We start from the raw sequence: 19,670 nt of genomic DNA on the forward strand, positions 1-19,670 counted from the left end.
AGACATGTCATTGACAGAGCATGGGGCTGTGGGACCACCAAGGAGAGCACTGTGCCTGGCATTGGGCCAAGTTTCCACACCTGCATTAATACTGAACTATGGATTATCTCCTCGCAATCTATACATTTTAGAATAAACTGGTCCTTTGACATCAGTCACTTTTCATAAAATCATATTCAATTTTTTTCATCAGAGAGATGCCTTCTGATGGCCAAATACACACAAGATAATCATTTATCATGTTTTGGGGTCAAACTTCTACCTTATATTTTCTCTTTACCTGACATTATAGGTCCCATGTATTAGAAAGAACTTTAAATGATCACCTGGAACCAGCAAGTCCCAATTCTGGATGATCAATGAGAATGACTCTTAAAAACAGAAGTTCCCTAGACTCATAGCTATTTGCTGAAACAGAACCCCGAGGCAGGAGAGGAAGCTGGGGGGAGAGGACACCTAGAGATCAAGACTTTTTCTCTTTGAAACCCTTGTAATGATTTTGATGTTCAATCTGGTTGGGAACCATTGTTTTGGATTAGCTCTTATTTACAAAAACTGTAATTTTAGATCAAGGATTTTCTAAATGTCTTGCTTGACCATCCAAGTGTATGGCACTGGCATACAAATGTATCAAAGGGATATAATTGAAAGTCCAAAAATAAGCTTTTACATTTATCATCAATTGATTTTCTACAAGGATGTCAAGACTATCTCATGGGGAAAAGAATAGCCTTTTTAAAAAATGATGCTGGGACAACTGGATGTCCACATATAAAAGAATGAGGTTGGATCTTTACCTCACACCACATATGAAAGTTAACTCAAATGGATCAATGATATAAATGTAAGAGCTAATAAAACTCTAAGAAGAAAACATGGGCGTACATTTTTGTGACCTTGGAGTAGACATTGTGATCCTGGGTTAGATATGACATTGAATGCTCAAGAAATATAAGAAAAATAGATAAATTGGACTTCATCAAATTAAAAATTCTTACACATCAAAAGGCTATCAAGAGAATGAAAAGATAACACATAGAATGAGAGAAAATATTTGCAGATCATATATCTGATAAGATTAATATCCAGAATACATAAAGAACTACATTCAACAACAACAAAATATCCAAACAACCAATTAAAAAAATGAGTAAAGCACTCAAATAAACTTTTTTTCCAAGGAAGATACATAAATGTTCAATAAGCACATGTAAATATGTTCAACATCACTAGTCATTACAGACATAAAAATCAAGACCACAAGGACTTATGACTTCACACCTAGTAGGATAGCTATAATAAAAAAGATGGAAAATAATAAGGTTGATGTGGTTATGGGGAAATTGGAACCCTCATACATTGCTGATGGGGAATGTAAAATGGTTAAGCAGCTGTGAAAAACATTTTTGGCATTTACTCATGACCCATGAGAATTAGGAACATGCGTCCATACAATGACATGTATACAAGTGTTCAAATCAGCATTATTCACCCTAGCCAAAGAGTGCAAACAATCCAAATGATCAACTGATGGATGGATAAAGAAAATGTGGTATATCCATACAATGGAATATTACTCAGCCATAAAAAGGAATGAAGTATGTACGGATGCATGCTACAGTATGGGTGATACTTGAAAACATTATGCTGAATGAAAGAAGCCAGTAACAGAAGACCATATATTGTATGATTCTATTTATAGGAAATATTCAGACTAGACAAATCCCCAGACCAGAAAGTAGTTTAGTGATTGCCAAGGGCTGGAGGGAGAGATAAATGGCAGGGTGACAGCTAATGTGGATGTGGATGTGGATACAGTTTTCTTTCTAGGATGATAAAAACGTTTTGGAATTAGATGGTGGTGATGGTTACACAACTTGGTGAATATACTACAAAACAGCTGAATTATACAGTTTTAAAGAATGAATTTCATTATATCTCAGTTTTTAAAGTTAATTAATTTAAAAAACTACCTGAGCATTTAGGGCCCAGGAATTTGCATTTGAAACAAATCTTCAAAATGATACTTAGGCACATTGAGGTTTGAAAACCACAGCATCTCATTTATATCACTTTATCTACTGAAAATTTGAAGAATCTAAATATTAAAAACCAAAATAAACAAAAAGCAAAAACCAGGGCATAGAAAGTGGTCACTTATTGAACAAATATTTAGCTGCTGCCTACTGTGTAGCAGATAACATGCTGGGCCCAGTGAGCTAGTCATATAGGTGTTTAGAGTCCAGGAGGGCAGCGGACCTGCAAACAGTTACAGTACAACAGGACAACCGGGACATCTGCCTTAATAGAGGTTTGTATAGAGTAGGGCAAGGTCAATAAGGAGCCCCAGAGCTGGCCTAGAGTTGTCAAAGGATGAGATAGTATTTGAGTTTAGGCTCAAGCTCTAGATGCCCAGAAAGGTGGAAGAGAGTATGAAAGAGGGACAGGAGGGCTTTCCAGGCAGAGGAATAGCACGTACAAAGGCACAAAGGTTTGGGGGAGTTTGGTATACAAAAGCAACTAAAATACCAGGTTAAAACAAAATGCCCAATAGAAGAGGCAGGAGAGGGATCCCTGGGTGGCGCAGCGGTTTGGCGCCTGCCTTTGGCCCGGGGCGTGATCCTGGGGACCCGGGATCGAGTCCCACATCGGGCTCCCGGTGCATGGAGCCTGCTTCTCCCTCTGCCTGTGTCTCTGCCTCTCTCTCTCTCTCTCTCTCTGTGTGTGACTATCATAAATAAATAAAGAAAAAAATATTAAAAAAAAAAAAAGAAGAAGAGGCAGGAGAGAAAGCAGAGAGTTAATCAGGCAAGGAGGAGCCATTGGAGGATTTAGAAAAACAGGACACCAGTCCTAGTTTGGGAAGATCAATCTGATAGCAGGATGAGAGACTGGACCAGAGGAAACAGGGAGCTGAGAAGCAGGTGGGAGGAAAGCTTTGTCTGAAATGCTCAAAGCCCAAACTAGGGCAGTAGAAGGGAGAGGCAAGTGATTAATTCTATACTTATTTAGGAAGGGGCACATATAGACACTGGAGATAGATGAAATGCCTTGTAGGAGGTTTAGCAGCATCCCTGGCCTCTGCTCACTAGATGCTAGGAGTGCCTCCTCAGTTGTGAAAGACAAAAATATCTCCATAAATCTCCTGGAATGCAAAATCTGAAGGACAAAATCTGGTCCAGTTGAGAACCACTGGCCTAGGTTATCTGAATCCTGCAATGGGGTGTATAGTTGCATCAGCCTCAAGGTGAGCTTTCCATGCAAGGTGTTTTTGAGTGCCTAGTCGGTAGGAAGCTAGGCTTCCACTGAGCTTACACAACTGGCCGTGTGACCATTTTTATGCTTGTCTGTCAGTCAATGTCTGTGAGGCAGAATTTGGTCTGAGACATGCTCTGATTGTGAGGTTGTTGGGGAAAGGGACTTACAGCCCTTATTATCCTCTCTCATTTGAGAGATGCCATTAGCTACTCAGTACAGAGTAATTGTGACCAACGAACCTAAGTTTGGTCAGTTTGCAACTGAGTTGTCAAAGATGGTTTGCTGTCTTCTGGTTGGATGGGTGATGCCATTCGCTGATATAGAGAATCCCCAAAAGAGTGCTCATGGCTCAGGACAAGAAAGAAGATTCGAGCAGAGCTAGCTCCAGGATTGGGAAATTTTAGAATGCACAGAATGAATTTCTTCTGGGTTTCTCAAGTGATGGGTCTATAGGAATTCTCACCCCAAACCCCCATGGGCCTATAATCATCACAGTGTGACTCAAGCATGGCTCCTGCTAGCTTTCATGCCAGGCAGATTCTCTCAACAGAGTTCCACTTTACATTGTTTTAAAATTTCATTTATTTATTCATGAGAGACAGAGAGAGAGAGAGAGGTAGAGACACAGGCAGAGGGAGAAGCAGGCTCCATGCAGGGTGCCTGATGTGGGACCCAATCCCTGGACTCCAGGACCACGACCTGGGCCGAAGGCGGTGCTAAACCACTGAGCCAACTGGGCTGTCCAAGGGTTCCACTTTGATAGCCATGGTTCCCAGATTACAGTCACAGAATGTCTGAGTGTGAAAGGACCTTAGAGATATCTCAGCTGTCATCATTTACTACAGTTCTATGCCCCATATCAGCTAATGTGCAATCTCTCCACATCTGTCTGCCTCTGCCACCACCCTGATCCACGCCACTGTCATCTTCTACCTCCTACAAGCCTTGTTCCTCCATTGAACTCTAGTTATAGGGGCTTCTTTTTGGTTTAAAAGCTCTTTGGCCCTTAGAGCTTCCTCATCTGGAGGCTTTAGGACTTTGATGGTCTCTTTTCTAGGAATGCCTTTCTCCAGGTCTCTCCATGGCTGCCTTCTTCTCATCCATCAGGTTCAGCAGGATGATGCATTCTCAGAGAGGCCTCACTTGCCTTCTCTGCCTAGAGTAGCTCCTGGTAGCTGCACCCTCACTGTCATATCACCTTCTTACTCCTGTGCTACCACTTTCACTGTAGTAAATTACCTTGTGTGTTGATTGCTTGCTCTTCTCTCTAAAATGCAAGATCGTTGAGAGCAAGGGATGGCCCAGATCTTGGTCAGCATTTTATCTCACATGGCCTGACATGTGCCAGGTACTCAGCTGATATTCAATTGATATTTGGTGAATAGATGAGTGAACTTTATGGCTTGTGCCAGAATAAATCTATTTGACTTGTTAGATGCACATTGATGGCCAAAACAAGATCTCTCTGAATCCTTGTCTTCACCAGAAGTTGAGAACTTTGTCTTTACCAACTACGTGAAGGCCTACTTGTCAGTGTCCAATTATTTTAGAGCACCCCACCCATCCCACCACAGCACAAAAGAATGGAGATGTCCTTGGTTAAGGACTTCCAGTTAGACTTCTTAAAATTGTTGCTCCTGTCACTGTAGTTCTTCTTTTTCTCTCCCTCTCTTGCGCTCTCTCTCTCTCTCTCTCTCTCTCTCTCTGGCTTGTTCCTGAAAAGTTACGTGTTAATTGTATAGTTTAACATAGAATCCTTCTTCCTGTTAACTTCTAGAGTAAATTCAGAAGTTCTAAAGGCTCTGATTGGCTGCACTTGAGCTCTTGGCCTCTTTGTAAAATGATTAATGATCTGTAAACAAACACTTACATAGGCTGGCTAAAGTACCTGCTATTTAGAGGCCCCTTGTGGTGAATCCTTTTTGTAAATGGAAGAACTATCAGGTTTATCTCGTCTGTAAATATGGATTTTCCCATTTTGGAAGCTGTGTTGGCTATACCTGCCCCATTTATATGTATCCAAAACATGCTGCTTCCACCTCTCCCTCCTTTTACCTGATCATTCCATCCATTCAGCATGCTTTTATTGAGCACCTACTATGTGCCACAGAGATTCACAAAACAGTCCCTGCTCTCTGTGATGCACCATGTGTTAGGGGAAATGGACACAGTAATTATCACAATACAGTCTGATGTAAGGAAAGAGCCCTTAGTTAAACCCCAGGATATCGGGGAATACTTTCATGACAATCCTTGAGCTTTTCAGGGGAAGATGAGTGGCAGGTAGCCAAGTAGATGGAAGGTGAGGGTCAGCTAGGGCAAAGAAATTTTACATTCAAAGGCATGGAGGTGTGAGAGATAGTGTGAGAGAGAATAGCTCCATTCAAGTGTGAGTGTGGAACACTAAAGGGCTGAGCTAGGAGAATAAACAGTACCAACATAGAGGAATTTGCTCTTAAGGTGATGGAGGACCATCAACAGGTGTTACACAGGACACTTAAGAGGCCATGGACAAACCTGCACTGCTAAAAGATTGCTTAGGCAGTGGGTCAGATAAAGGGCAATATATTAGTGGCAGAGGGAACTATCAGAGGACAGTATTTTAGTCCACTTGGGCTACTGTAACAGAATGCATGGAGTGGTTTATAAATGACAAGCATTTCTCACAAGTCTGGAGGTCAGGATGTCCAAGATCAAGGTGCCAGCAGATTTGGTGTCTGATGAAAGCTTACTCCGTCATTGACCATTGTCTTCTCCATGTAACCTCACATGGAGAAAGAAGTGAGCTAGCTTTCCAGAATCTCTTTCATAAACCACTAATCCCATTCATGTAGGCTCTGCCCTCATCACCTAATCACCACCCAAAGCCTACCTTATAATACAGTTGCATGGAAAGTTGGGATTTCAACATACGCATTTTCTGGTGGGGGTGGGGCGGGGCACAAACATTCAGAGCCAAGCACACCACAGTTATTCATGCAAAAAATAAGGAGTCATTGAGCCAGAGATTTTTACCTTTGGATATAGTGGCACTTGGGGAGGGACATCCATGCTGGGCTTTGGAAAATCTAAAGACTCTTTTATGAAGAATATGTTGTTTCCATGCATGTTTTCCTGAGAAGACGACCCATTGCTTTTATTAAATTTACAAAGGGATCCATGATACTGAAAACAAGGTCACAGCAGCGAAGATGGAGAAATTAAGTGCAACAGGAGAGAGACTTAGGAGGATACACTAAGAAACATGAAAGATGGGATATGGGTGGAAAGAATAAGTAGGGGATGCTTCAGGCCAAGCTTCTGGCTTGGGCTATGACTGGGAAAATCATGCACTTTTTACCTAGAATCCTGGAGAAAGCACAGTTTGGGGGCAGCAGATAAGAGAGAGGAAGGAGATAAATAAATCATTTGTTCATCAATTATTTATTGAGTTCTTACTTTGTCTCAAGTATTGTTCTAGGTGCTGGGAATTCAGCTAAATAAACTTATATTCTAGTGAACAGGATAAACAGAAATAAACACATTCATGTAATGTCATGGTAACTACTTTGAAGCAAAATAAAGCAGGGGAAGGGGATAAGGATATTATTTTGACAGGCTGGTGGGAGAGGCTTCTGTGAGCAGCTGGTATTTCAGTAGAAAACTTAGTGAGGTGGGGAAGAGAGTTTTGTGGCTTTTCCAGCTGGGTCAATAGCATTTCAGGCAGAGCCCTGTGATAAGTATTGGAGGAACTTCAAGTTTGTATTGAGCAGAATGAGTCATGAGAAAAGTCTAAATAATGGGGTGGACAAGGGAGCTAGAGGTTATTAGACCATTTAGATCTGGAAGACCATAATAATTATGGATTTTTTTTTTCTAAATGCAACGGCAACCCTTTGAAGAACACTAAGTAGGGGGAAAGATCCAACTTCATTTTGGGACATGTTGTGTTTGAAAGGCTCTGTGAGGGATGCCTGGGTGGCTCAGCAGTTGGACATCTCCCTTCGGCTCAAGGCTTGATCCCAGAATCCCACATCGAGCTCCCTGCGAGGAGCCTGCTTCTCCTTCTGCTTGTGTCTCTGCCTTTCTTTCTCTGTGTCTCTCATGAATAAATAAATAAAATCTTTTAAAAAAAATGAAAGGCTCTGTGAGACATCCTGGTGAAGGGATGCAATAAGGATTGGATATGAAGCTGCAAGGACCATGGATTTAGGATATATTGGTGAGAGTCATCATCATGCAGGGGAAACCATGTGCATGGATGACTTTGCCCTAGAATGTTGTAGAATGTGAAGACATCAACAGTTAAGAGGTAGAGAGAAGAGAAAGAATTTATGAAGAAGCTTAAAAAGGAGTGGCCAGAGAAGATGCAAAAAACTAGGGAAGTGGGAGCGTTCAAAGTAATGAGGAGAGATTTTGAAGGTTGATAGTCTCAGATGCTGCAGACAGAGTAAAATAAGGCCCAGCAAGTATGCTTTGTATTTTTCAGTCTATAACAGTGCAGAGGGATTAGAAGTGGGAGGATTACAGTGGGCTAAAGAATAACTAAGCAGTCATGACTCAGTGGAGACATCAATCCCAGTTGACAGGCCTGGCTCAGACACATTAATGTGTACACTTTCTTGGCCATGCCCATCAGGCTGATGGCCAAGCTGTGGGCCTGATTATCAAGAAGACAGAACCAAAATATCTCATGCCAAGTGGTGGACCAATAGGCAAATTAGAAGGTTGTAGTGATGGAGTATGGGTAGCCTGGGAAACGCAAGACCAGAAAGCTTCTAATAAAGAAGAGTCAATGGAAGAGTAAGGGTCTAAAACTCTTTATTAATCTTGAAGTGTAGGTAAAGTGGGTGTAACAAGCTAGAGGACTATAAGAATAGGAGTCTGAGGTCTAGGGAGATACAGGAGTTACAGATTCAAAAGGTGACAAGGGGAAAAGCTGAGGGTGTAATTTTAGGAAAATACGGGAAAAGTGGAGCAGAGATGAGGTTCCCTGGCTTCAAGGAGAGAAAAAATAATTCTGCTAATGTAGGCTGATGACTGTAGACTAGTAGACCACAAACATAACCAATCTATGGTTTATCTAAACAATTTAGTAATCTCAAGGAGCATTTTTTTAATGGATTGAAATAGAATTAAACAGAAATTATCTGAATGCATAATTCTTAATAAAATAAGAATGTTTCAAGAAACTTTTGTTTTAAGTGTGTATGTGTGTGCGTGTACTGGATCAAAATATAAAATGTGTTTATTATTGCGGGTCGTGACAAAGAAAGATTGACACTAAGATGATATGAGCTCCAAAGCAGAACTTTCGCAGGAAGGTGGAAAAGTTGTGGAAGATGAGACAGGAAATCTCAGCCTGAGCTTCTTGTGGTCTGAGCCACATGGAGTCCGGGAGAACGGACAAGAATCCAGAGGTAGACCTACATGAATAGTGGATATTTGTCCTGGACATGCCAATAAAGGAAGCCATTTCTCTAAGCTCTGGAGGTTCTAAGAACTGAACGCTCCAGAACAAGGTATGATCATTACAGATAGTATGACTTGGTGGTTTAGGCTTGAGTTTACAATAGCCAGGAAACATAAACAATCAATTAAATGCTCTTATTTTGAGGAAGACTCAAGTTTTAGCTTAAATTTAACTGTGTCAAAACATCCCAAATCTGCTGATGCAGCTCTGTGAATGTTGCCTTGGTTTCTTAGAGGCTTCACCTTCAGAGTGTTGTATAAGCAGAGAGGCTGAATGTTGATTTTTCCCTCTTGGCTTAAATTTCGTTTGACTTTTCCCTTTGAGAGTCCTTAATATCTACCACTCTCCCTTTTATTCTATTTTGTCCCTGTACTGTGAAAATTTGCCTGTAGTTATGAACCTGGGGACCAAAGGACTAAATACCGGGGGTGAGTTACAAGAATGAAAACAAGAAAGAATGGGTCTTAGATTTCCCAAACATGGAATCCCTGGTGTTTGCAGGTGCACTGTGTAGCAGAAACTGACTGCTATTCTGAAAATCCATTTCCAGTTCCTGCTTAACAGATCGTTTTCCCAGCTTCCTTTGCCATTAGGTACAACCATATGACTAAATTTTAGCCAATGGAGTGTGGAGATAGAGGTGAGAAGTGTGCCTTCCTGCTTCCCCCATCTGTAGGCTGGAAGTCGATGCCAGGTCAGACTTGGGAGCTTCACGCTGAAGATGGTAAAGCCTCAGCCAGCCAGAGCCTGGAAGGACCCCTTTCACATCTCTTCCATCTCCAATTTTTTGGACTTCCTGTGAATGAGAAAGAAATATCTTCTTTGGGGTTTTTTCTGTTATAGCAGCTTGTATTACCTGGGCTACTCCACCTGGCTCTAGAGCATACTTAGTTGATCAACTCCGGTCAAAACTGGATATCCACGTTCATTTGTAGTTTGCCTTTGGAGCTGAAACAAATTGGTGAGTTCATTTTCTCTCTCCACAGAGGCTGAGCCTAGTGTTTTGAAAACAAGCTATCTTAGTTCAGTTTTTATTTTAATTTGAGTTTTTATTTTCTCTCTGTCATGGAAAAAGCAGGCAGTCCTCCCTGCCTCCCCAACCCCAACGAAGTCCAGAGCAGATACTCAGTAAATATTGCTCAGCTGTTTGTTGAATTTTGCTTTAAGACATTATTTTCCCTCACTTTTGGAAATCCTCAACTTAATTTACAACTGTGGGCCAAGCCAACAGTTAGTGGAAATGCCCAGGGATTATAAATACTAGTCACCACACAGTAGGCAATGCAAAATGGCAGGCGCTGCGCTAGACATTAGGCATGCATTATCATGAATCTCGTAGCCCTGCAAGGTGAGCATCAGTACTTCGTTTAGTGATTTTGAAACAGAACCTGAGAATAACTACAGGACTTACCAACATCACGCAGCCTGTGATTGTTTGGAGCCAAGATTCAGAATCAGACACAACTAGCTCCAAAGCCTATTCTTGATACATTTGAATTCCAATATGTGCTTTTCAGTGGCTTATCTTAAATGTCTGCTCATTCCTTTCTTCTTCTTTCCTTTGATACCAATTTTCCTGGCTCTGCTCATTGACTGGCTAACACAGTGTGCCCTCAATTCAGCCAGGGCCACTTAATTTTGACAGAGGAAATAGAACTCGAGCCATTCAGTGCCGGGAGCTTCAGGCCTGCCTTGCTGGGTATTAGGATATATAAATGTTTGTGTAATTCCTCTGGCAAACATAGGAGCATGGACTGCTCACTTTAAAAGAGTAACAGGCATCCCCTCTCGGGCTCCTCCATGTCTGTCTGGCAAAGTAAGCCTATTGGTGCAGTTCTTGAAGGTTCTTGAGGTCATGTACCACATTGGAGAAGAACTTTGCACCCCGTCCTCCCCTCAGGCCTTGCCAAGGCCTGAAACCCACCATGCATCTGTTGAATGAGTTGCCGAGCTTACATTTGATCACAATTTCTATTAAAAAAAGGGTGGGGGTGTGCAAGCTGAGTAAGCAAAAGCCAAGGCTACCAAGAGGCACACTTTGGTGGGAAGAAGGAAGAAGGAGGAGCTGATAGATTGCTTTTCTGAGGTTGAAATCAAGGCATTCTGGATTGCTACCAAATAGCCTTGGTCATGTTTCTGGACTACAGACATCTGGCTTTCTTTCCAACACCCCTTCTCACCTCAGGCAAGTTTCTTAACTCCCCGGGAATAACATTGTGTCCATGGGTGAGAGCCTGTTGGCACTGTGAATCCCTTCTGGGCTAAGACGCAGGAGGTACGAGTCCTGGCTCTGAAGGCCTTCAATCCAGGCTAAAGCCCTGGCCCACTTGCCAGCTGGCTATACATTTGGGGCATGAGGCTTGGTCCTCCGGACCCTCCTATTCCTCAGCATAGAAATAAGATTGATGTTATTACCTGTACCTCAGGCTTACGTTAGGGGCTAAATCGGCCGTGTTAAGCATTTAGCATGGTGCTTGGCACCTAGGAAGCACTCAGGGAATTAAGCTACTGCTAATGCCCATGTTTATTAAACTGGGCTTTTCATCCTGTGCCCTCACTGAAGCCTTAACTCATCCAGAGAAGGAAGGGTTCTGAACTGGCTGCTGGGATCGGCACAAAACCAAAAAGGGGGGTTTGGAGTTTATTTTCAGGATTTAAATATTAAGACTCACAAGATCTTGAGCAAGTGACTTGCTGCTTTTTGCCTGAGCTTCCACACGTGGAAGGAGAGAGTGGACGGGAAGGAATCTTCTAACCCAATGTGTCCACGTGCCTCAATGTTGGCTGGAGCTCAATTACAGACAGAGGAAAGAATGATTAGTCACCACCCTGGTAAACATAGGAAGGTTATCATCTCGTTTTATTAATAGACTCGGCTACGCCAGCCATAAAAATAGGGTAGCTTCAGATTTTAATTCTTTGAGTTTTAGTTTTTGTTGCATCTGATGAAATGTAAGAAGAGAATGGTGTTATGTATGGACTTTGTATAATGGTCTTCTATCTCACACTGCAAATCAATTACTTATTAGCTTTTATTGCCAAGGAAAGGAAAATATATTACTATTCATTTTAGCCTTTTCCTTATCGATTCTAAAAGTATACTGCTGGTTCTTTAAGAAAAATGGTTATATTCATTCTTCCGTTACAAAAAGATCTATACCACATTACATAAAATTAAAATGGGTAAAAAGCAGAAAAAAAAAGAGAAGCTTATCATGCTATTCAGCCACTGTTAGTATTTAAACATTCTACTTCCATTTTTCTTCTGCATAGTTACATCGACTATTACAGTTTTCACTAAACACTGTATAATGAGCATTTACCATGTTACTACATAAAGTTCATAACAATTTTTAATTGTGAAATAATATCCCAGGAGATATATCCTGGTTTATTTTACTATTCCCCATTCTTGTCAAAAGGCAGTAAAGAAGGAACATGAGACTTGGTGCCAGGGCTGGGTTGAGACGTGGCTTTGACACTTCCTAGCTATGTGACCTTGGTCAAGACACTTAATTTCTCCAGGCCTCAATGGCTGTGCTAGTACCAATCTCACCAAGTTGTTGCGTGGATGAGATGACATCACATTTGCAGAAGGCTCTCTGGGATCTGGAACACAGTAGGGTTCGGGGATGTCAGTGGTTGCTGCTGTTTTCACCTGCATTCCAATCTGATGAATGGTTTGATTTTTGTAAACATTGCACAAGACAATGCACATCAAGTATCAGGCCATGTCACTTCATCTCTCTGGGCCTGGCTCCGCATTTGCACAGTGAAGTGGTCAGACTACAAAGTGTGACCTCAAAGGCCCTTCCACGAGGAACGCTCCGTGGTATGCCGTCATCACTAGAAGTGGCTGTGACCACTGCAGGGAAATGACCCGTGGAAATGTTCAGCCTTGCTCAAGAAGAAAGAATCCTGCAAGGGCCTGAGGGCCTCTGCCCATCAGTTTCTCTTTTTGTCCAGATAAACATTTGACATTTTTGTTCTGTTGCCTTCCTTCTAAAGGCTCCTTCTAGTTCAGTTTGTGTACTCTTTAGATCTCCATTTTTCAAGTGGGTTCAGCAGCCAGAGCGCTCGCCAACGTTTTATTTATCCATTTCACATTTCTAATGTCACTTCGCTGCTGTGATCATTTTCCTATGTGGTCATTTAAGGAAGATAAATTGGACTACAAATCTCAGTAGAACAGGCATTGCTCTTAGTCCCTAAGGGACAAAGAAGATTTTTTTCCCCTACTCTTAACACCACCTGCTTGTGCTCTCCCTATAAAATCTCCTAAGAAGAATTTTTAATTTAAAAAAAAAAAAAGAAAATTCTGACACCAGAGTAGTGGAATAGGATCCCTCCCTGGTACGTGCACTGTTACTCCTAAAACTCCAAATTCTCTGATTCCCAGAGCCAAGTGCATTCACTTCACATAAGTATCAGAGGTGCCGCTGCAAGGGGAACAGACATTGTTAGCATAGAACTGCCACCTGCCACCTCCAACATCTTGTTCTCGGGGTATTTCAGCCTTCCTGCCACTCCCCGACAGTGCTTCCTGGGCAGGCACATAATTGCATTAGAAAGGAAACGTGGGATGGAGAGGAAACCTGGCCCATGTGAGGCAGAGTTATGGCACGAGATCAAGCCTGCAGGCTCTGGATCCAGACTGCCTGGGTTTGAACCCTGCGCTGTCCTCACTGTGTGACCTGAGGTAGGTTTTTTAATCTCTCTGTGCCTCCGTTTCCAAAATAAGAATAATAGAAAAGCTTCCCACAAGGCATGAGAGAACTAAAAGAGTTAATGTGTGTAAAAAATGTGGAATGTTCCAGCAGCTTCTACCATGGGCGACCATAGATGCTGTACTAAATGAATCTGACCATCATTTTAAGGGATAGTCAGTAACAGTGGAGAGTGAAAAGAGTAGGAGAAAGGGTTTTAGAGGCAGACTTAAGTTTGAATTCCACCTTCAGTTTGTATTTAACCTGCACTAAATTGCTGGACTTCTGTACCCTCAGTGTTTTCATCTGTTGAATGGGAACACTTTGTCTTGGAGGCTGACCATAGGACTAAATGGCAGAATGTGTGTTAAGCACTTAACACAGTGTCGGACACGTAATCGTGATAATGTGAGTTCCAGACGTGGCCCGGCCAGACAGGATCCAGAGGCCCACCAAGCTTTTGAGAGGCATGCACAGTTTCAGTTATTCCTGGCATTGGCTTTGCTGCTGCCAGCCTAGTCTTGGCGTTCCTGGGGCTTGGGCCATCAAAGCCATTGTGAAAGTGGGGGGATGCCTGCCACACACTAGGGCAGCTTATGGGATTCTAGGTTGCTCTGTAGTTGTCTAGTGCCTGGGTGGCTTTGTCCTTCTAAGGACCACCCACAGGGAGCCCTCTGTGCAAGCCCCCACTCCCTCTTTCCTCTCAGATGCAGCGCAGCTTCCTTCCACTACTGAGAGACCAAATATACTCTTAAAACCAACAGGGTCCTGTTTCTTATCCTCCTCTGGCTCACCTCTATGGAGGGTTGGGACTATGGAACATTCATTCTTTCCTGCGACTGTTTCTTCCAGTAGCTTCTCCTCCTATTACTATTTTGTTGTCTCCCCTTTTCTCTGTACCTGGCCATCTGCCCCACCCGGCATGCCTTCTCTGCCACCTCATATCCCATGTCCACCTCCTTAGTAAAGCCCTATCTTTCTCACAAAGACTTCCAGACCTCTCCAGGTGCCCAGGAGTTCTCCTCTGAACTTCCAGAAGGCTCACCCTTCATATTGCTCAGGAAGTCCTTGGGAGAATGGTTGCTGCATGTGCATACCTATGAGCAGTGCTTCTCTAGTCCTCTGGTTTGCAAGATCCTTGAGGGGCAGACACAGGACCTTCCATAAGAGTGGGGCTCTGCCAATATTGGTCTTAGTCGATATACTAGAATAGCTCCCATTTGTTGAGTGAAGCCAGGGTATGTACGTGTGCACATTGATCTATGCTAACAATGGATCTATTAACCTATCATCTACCAATATCTCTATCTCTCTCTACCATCTACCTTATTTGCTCGTCATAATATTCCCTGAAGTAGCTATGACTGTTGTTCATTTTACACTTGAAGAAAATGACATTTAGAGAGAAAAAAGTACTTGACCAAGGCCAAAGAGCCAGAAAAGGAGCTCAGAATTGGAATTCAAGCACATTTCTCAGATATATACTTTAAATAAGTAGGTCTCTAAATTGTATTTGGTATGTATGTTTCTTTGTCATTCATAAATGTTATCTACTTACCATAGTATTAATATATTATGCACATTTTTATTTTTAAATAGTTTTAAAGAATTTTTTAAAAAGGATAATCTAACCCTAAGTATAGATTGTGGTCTTTAAATACTATTTCCCACTAAAAGGAATCAGCTCCTTGGAGAAGTCTGGGAAGTACGCTTGGAACATCTTGTCATACCAGAAAACAAAGAAGCTATCAATTAGTAGTGGGGTCATGTCAAAAGGACTCAGGAACCAACTTGAATAGGTTTCCACTGGCCAAAAATTAGGGACTTTGAGTAACCACAATGGGTTAAATCACATTATATATGTGCAAATTCATATGCTTATAGCTACTGAAAGATAGGTGGTAATCACTTTTGGAAAATACTAGATGATGAACTTATTATTTTGAAAACTGGTCCAGGAAAAAAATCATTTGTCCTGCCTTTCCTATAAGAGTTATGCCTCGGGGTTAGCAGAAAGCTAATGAGAAGATTCTCCTTATAGAAGTATTCCAGCTAATAAATGAGGACAGATATATAGAATGTCACATTTTGTAATCCTTAGTGAGTTACAGGATTTAGCAATGATCATCACAGATTGCTGATATCACAAAAAAAAGAGAAAACCAAATATTATGTTCTCCCAATAGATGTCCACAGCACCATCTACAAAGTGTTCTTGCCAGAAATATTTAATTTGAACCTGAGAGAGCCTCTTGATTTTTCATTTATAGCAAATACAAGGGATAAAAGCACATGATAAATGATACCATGGGAATGTAATCAGCAAAATCCAACCTGTAGATTAACCAGGAAAAATAATCCAGGTTCTTCAACAAAATTTGCAAGAATAGAATAAAAGGTTGAGAAAGGGATCAATAAATTAAAAGGGATATAAGGGACATATTTATCCATCACAATGTATTGACTTTGTTTGTATCCCAGTTCAAACTGTAAAAAAATGGGACAATTGAGGAAAAGTAAACAGTGATTAGATACTCAATTATGTGGAGGGATTATCATTGATGCTTTCAGAATATAATGATGGTATTATGGTTATGTTTTTAAAGATGGAGGACTTGTTTAGATCCATATATTGAAATATTTATGGCCATAATGAGAGAGTGTACAGCAAAACACAGAGCAGCAGTTATCAGTTCTAGGGAGCAGAACACTGTGCACTGGTTACCAATCCAAGGATGGACTCCAAACTCTTCAGTTCTTTTTATTGTGGTGCTGGAATCACCAAGGAAAATGCAAGGTGGAACATTTTCCTTACATAGAGAAGAAACATAGATTGGTCTCTCATGGCTGTTGGGTCTCACCCAGCAGCCAATAAAGGGCAATTGATCTATATGTAGGTCCTCTCAGAGTGGAAGGACCCCAACTTCTCTCCCATGAGGTCTGAAATACTGAAGACTGAGGACCTGTGACCCATTGATGTGCATGCTTAAGCAAAGGAACATCCATTGAACCTAAAATAGGGAAAGCTATTCCCACACAAGGCAATAAAACCCAGTACAGGCTGTGTGGGTGCTTTATCTTTTGGTAAGAAATGTTCTACGGGGTGGTGAGGAGTGTCCAATGACTGCATGTACAAGACTGCTTTTCCCAATGTATACGGTGGCATTTGCTTCAAAGAATGTGGGAGGAGAAGAGAGTGGAGCAAGTAGGTGGATGAATAGTGGAAAACAGCCTAGCCACGAATTATTGATGATATTTGAAGTCAGATGATGACTACATGGGTACATGGGAAGTTCATTAAGTTATTCTACTTTTATATATATTTAAAGTTTTAATAACCAAAATGGTTTTGTATTGATAACATAAAAAATAAGTATAAAAAGTGAATACTTTCTTCACTTCAAATGAATTGCTTGGGGATAGCACCCTCTGGGTATGACACCCCACCTTGGAGACCACTGCTCTAGTCTGTTATGATGCATCATCTCTCAACCCAGGGTCCAGCAGGGACATGTCCCTCAAAGGATCTTTTACCCCTAGGAACCAAGGTCTGCATTCCATGTAAAGGAAAGCCTTGGTGGCACCCACCGTGCCAAATGAGCAGTACTTAAAACCTTGTCATGGGGATCCCTGGGTGGCTCAGTGGTTTAGCACCTGCCTTTGGCCCAGGACGTGATTCTGGAGCCCCAGAATGGAGTCCCATGTTGGGCTCCCTGCATGGAGCCTGCTTCTCCCGCTGCCTGTGTCTCTGCCTCTCTCTATCTGGGTCTCTCATGAATAAATAAATAAAATCTTTAAAACGAACAAACAAAACAAACAACAACAACAACAAAAAGCCCTTGTCATCAGGAATCCCTTCATTCTGAGGATCCCGAATCCCTTTTATAACAATGGAAGGAATCTGCTCTTCAAGATCCCTTTGGAAGGAAAGATTTGCATTGTTTAAAGGAGAAAAAAAAATCTAATGTTTAAAGAGAAAGACAAAACTCTCCTTCAAGAAGTAACAACCCTGCCAGCTTGCTCTGGGTGTGAAATAATGCCATTGGCAATGAGATTGGGGCATTCTATCATAGTCTCAATAAACTTTCTCTCCCCTGGGTAGTATTTTATAGTTACTGCTTCTATGCCCCATTGGCACAGGCATAATTTATTATTTGTTTACATGTTTCACATACTCGGCTAAGGTGGAAGCCTAGTGATGCATTATTACTGAAAGCATCAGTGTGTGTGTGTGGTGCGTGCACGTGTGCGCCCGCATGGACACACACGGAGAGATTCAAGACCTGCCAGGTTCTGAAAGTGGGGAACCATCTACTTTTCATAACACAAGTGGCCTCCCCAGGACTACAGGAGCCTGCCTCCCTGGGCTTTTGGCTTAGATCAAACGTATACTATGTCCCCTCCGTCCTTTCTCATTCTCTGAGAAGGAGCAGGACAATCCCATGAATCTGCAAGCTCCCGGGGACTGTCCAAGTCCGCTACCACCTCCTTTGACTTACCTTCCTGTATGAAGATTAGATCCTCCCACTTCTGGGCAGAACGTAAATTGGCACAGCACTTCCCTGGAGACAACCGTGTGAAGGAAAGAAAGCGGGTGTAAGTATCTGCCTTATGGCTCCATATGAGACCCAGCAAGGTCAAGGGTGCTTGGGAGTTCCAACAGCTGGAGAGGACTCCAGTCTGGGCAAGCTCTGGTGGGACAGGTATGACCATGCTTGTCACTCACCGGCTCTCTGACCTAGCGCAGGTCCCTAACACTCGGGTTCTTCAGTGTTAAAAGATGGAAATGATAGTACTTCATGCACAGGATTGTTCTGAAATGCTGGATTATTTTAAATGTTCAGCAGAATGACTGGCATGTCATAAATATGCAAGGAATGTTATCAACACTAGTGATCTTTGCAAAGCATTGTTGGCTGTAAAAGCTCCGGGATCTCATAATAAGAACAACAACAACCATAGGTAACCCATAGAATAATAATAAAAATAGGCGTCTTGGTACACACCGGGCACCATCTGAAGCCCTTTTAATGAACTGACCCATTTATTCATCACCACAGACCTACCTAGTAGGTAGGAACCTACCTCATCATATTATGGGTGAGGAACACACAAGATTGTCAGGTTAAGTAACCAGATGATATCCTTGCCTTTCAAAAAGAATAAGCCCACAATTGAAGTGTTTCCTCGCTCTGGCATCTTTTCTGTCATCCTTCAATGGGCATGGACCTGTGCCTGCCACTGGGGCCTCCAAATCCCCCCTCAGCACCTGCTGAGAGCCCTCCGTGGCATCCACCCTCTAGCTTCTGCGAGGTAGTGATAGTAGCAGTTTCATGGGCCAGGGTTTTCCCAGGGAGGAAACCAAAGCTCAGTGGGGAGCAGTGATTTGCCCACATCCCTTCGGTGAGCTCTGAGGGTCAAAGCTGCATCCTTAGCGTCCATCCTTTTCCCTCCAGGCTTTAAGAAAGCAGCCGGGTAGAGCTGCCTGCAGCCCCCAGGCCTTCCTACAGCCTCCCTGGAAGGTTGGCCTGCGCCTTTGCAGGCGTCAGGACCAGAGGGCCGAAAACATGCAGTAGGGGGCACCTGAGAGCGCAGCTGGCCCCAGAGCCAGGCAGAAAGCGGCTGGCTCCCCTCCTTTGGGGCCAGCCGACTGGGAAGGGCTCGGAATTTAATCCTCTGCATTCCATCCAGGGTTCCTGTGACATAATAAAGCCCAAGGAGGGATCTCGAGTGACTTGTCAGCAGAACCCCCAGAGGGATTTTCTATAGATAGCCTGGGCGTGTCTCGAGCTCTGTCCCTCTCTGCAGAAGGGGGGGTGGTGGTGGTGGAGTTCTTTTATGCTTGGGCTGGGCACCGCCTTGTGCAGCAGGTGGGTGGGGCGGGGGGCCAGCCAGGCACTGAGCCCCCAGGACTTTGTAAGACTAAGACATGCATGACAGCGAGGAGGGGCGAGGAACCCAGGGCAGGGGAGGGAATTCCAACTATGGCGTTTTGGAGAAAACTATTTAGTTATTTGCCCTCACTGACCTCACCCCACGTTGGGACTTGGGCTACAATGAGATGTCCCACATACTGGGCCTCACGCAGCCTTTGATGCTGGCTCTGAAAAGATTCCGTGGCATGAGCCAGGCTCTCTTTGGGGAGAGAGGCGTGTTTGGAATGTTGGTGTGCCCGGTGCTGTGATTGGAGGTTTGGGGTTTCAGAGTTCCTTAATTTGCATGGCCATGCTGCAGGGTTATTACTTTCCACAATA

General features: G+C 42.8%; 2 long non-coding RNA genes across 9 annotated transcripts in view; one reads left to right on the top strand and one right to left on the bottom strand.

Annotated features, from left to right (window-relative positions):
• Positions 1-6,680: 6,680 nt before the first annotated feature.
• LOC102152331 lies at positions 6,681-19,571 on the bottom strand. Of its 3 annotated transcripts, none has more exons than XR_005370886.1 (4): positions 19,445-19,571; positions 17,916-17,978; positions 11,383-11,500; positions 6,681-9,506 (listed from the first exon to the last, which is right to left on the bottom strand). It is a non-coding gene; the product is annotated as an uncharacterized LOC102152331 (long non-coding RNA). The 3 variants fall into 3 exon arrangements; XR_005370884.1 differs by lacking the exon at positions 19,445-19,571 and adding an exon at positions 18,502-19,075; XR_005370885.1 differs by lacking the exon at positions 19,445-19,571 and adding an exon at positions 18,143-18,268.
• Positions 19,166-19,670, top strand: part of LOC102152372 — a 36,169-nt gene continuing 35,664 nt past the window's right edge. For all 6 annotated transcript variants that reach the window (XR_005370892.1, XR_005370891.1, XR_005370888.1 and 3 more), the window contains exon 1: positions 19,166-19,286. This is a non-coding gene — a long non-coding RNA (uncharacterized LOC102152372). The remainder of the gene's footprint in view (positions 19,287-19,670) is intronic.

Source organism: Canis lupus, chromosome 15, assembly GCF_011100685.1.
Source record: "Canis lupus familiaris isolate Mischka breed German Shepherd chromosome 15, alternate assembly UU_Cfam_GSD_1.0, whole genome shotgun sequence".
NCBI lineage: Eukaryota > Metazoa > Chordata > Mammalia > Carnivora > Canidae > Canis > Canis lupus.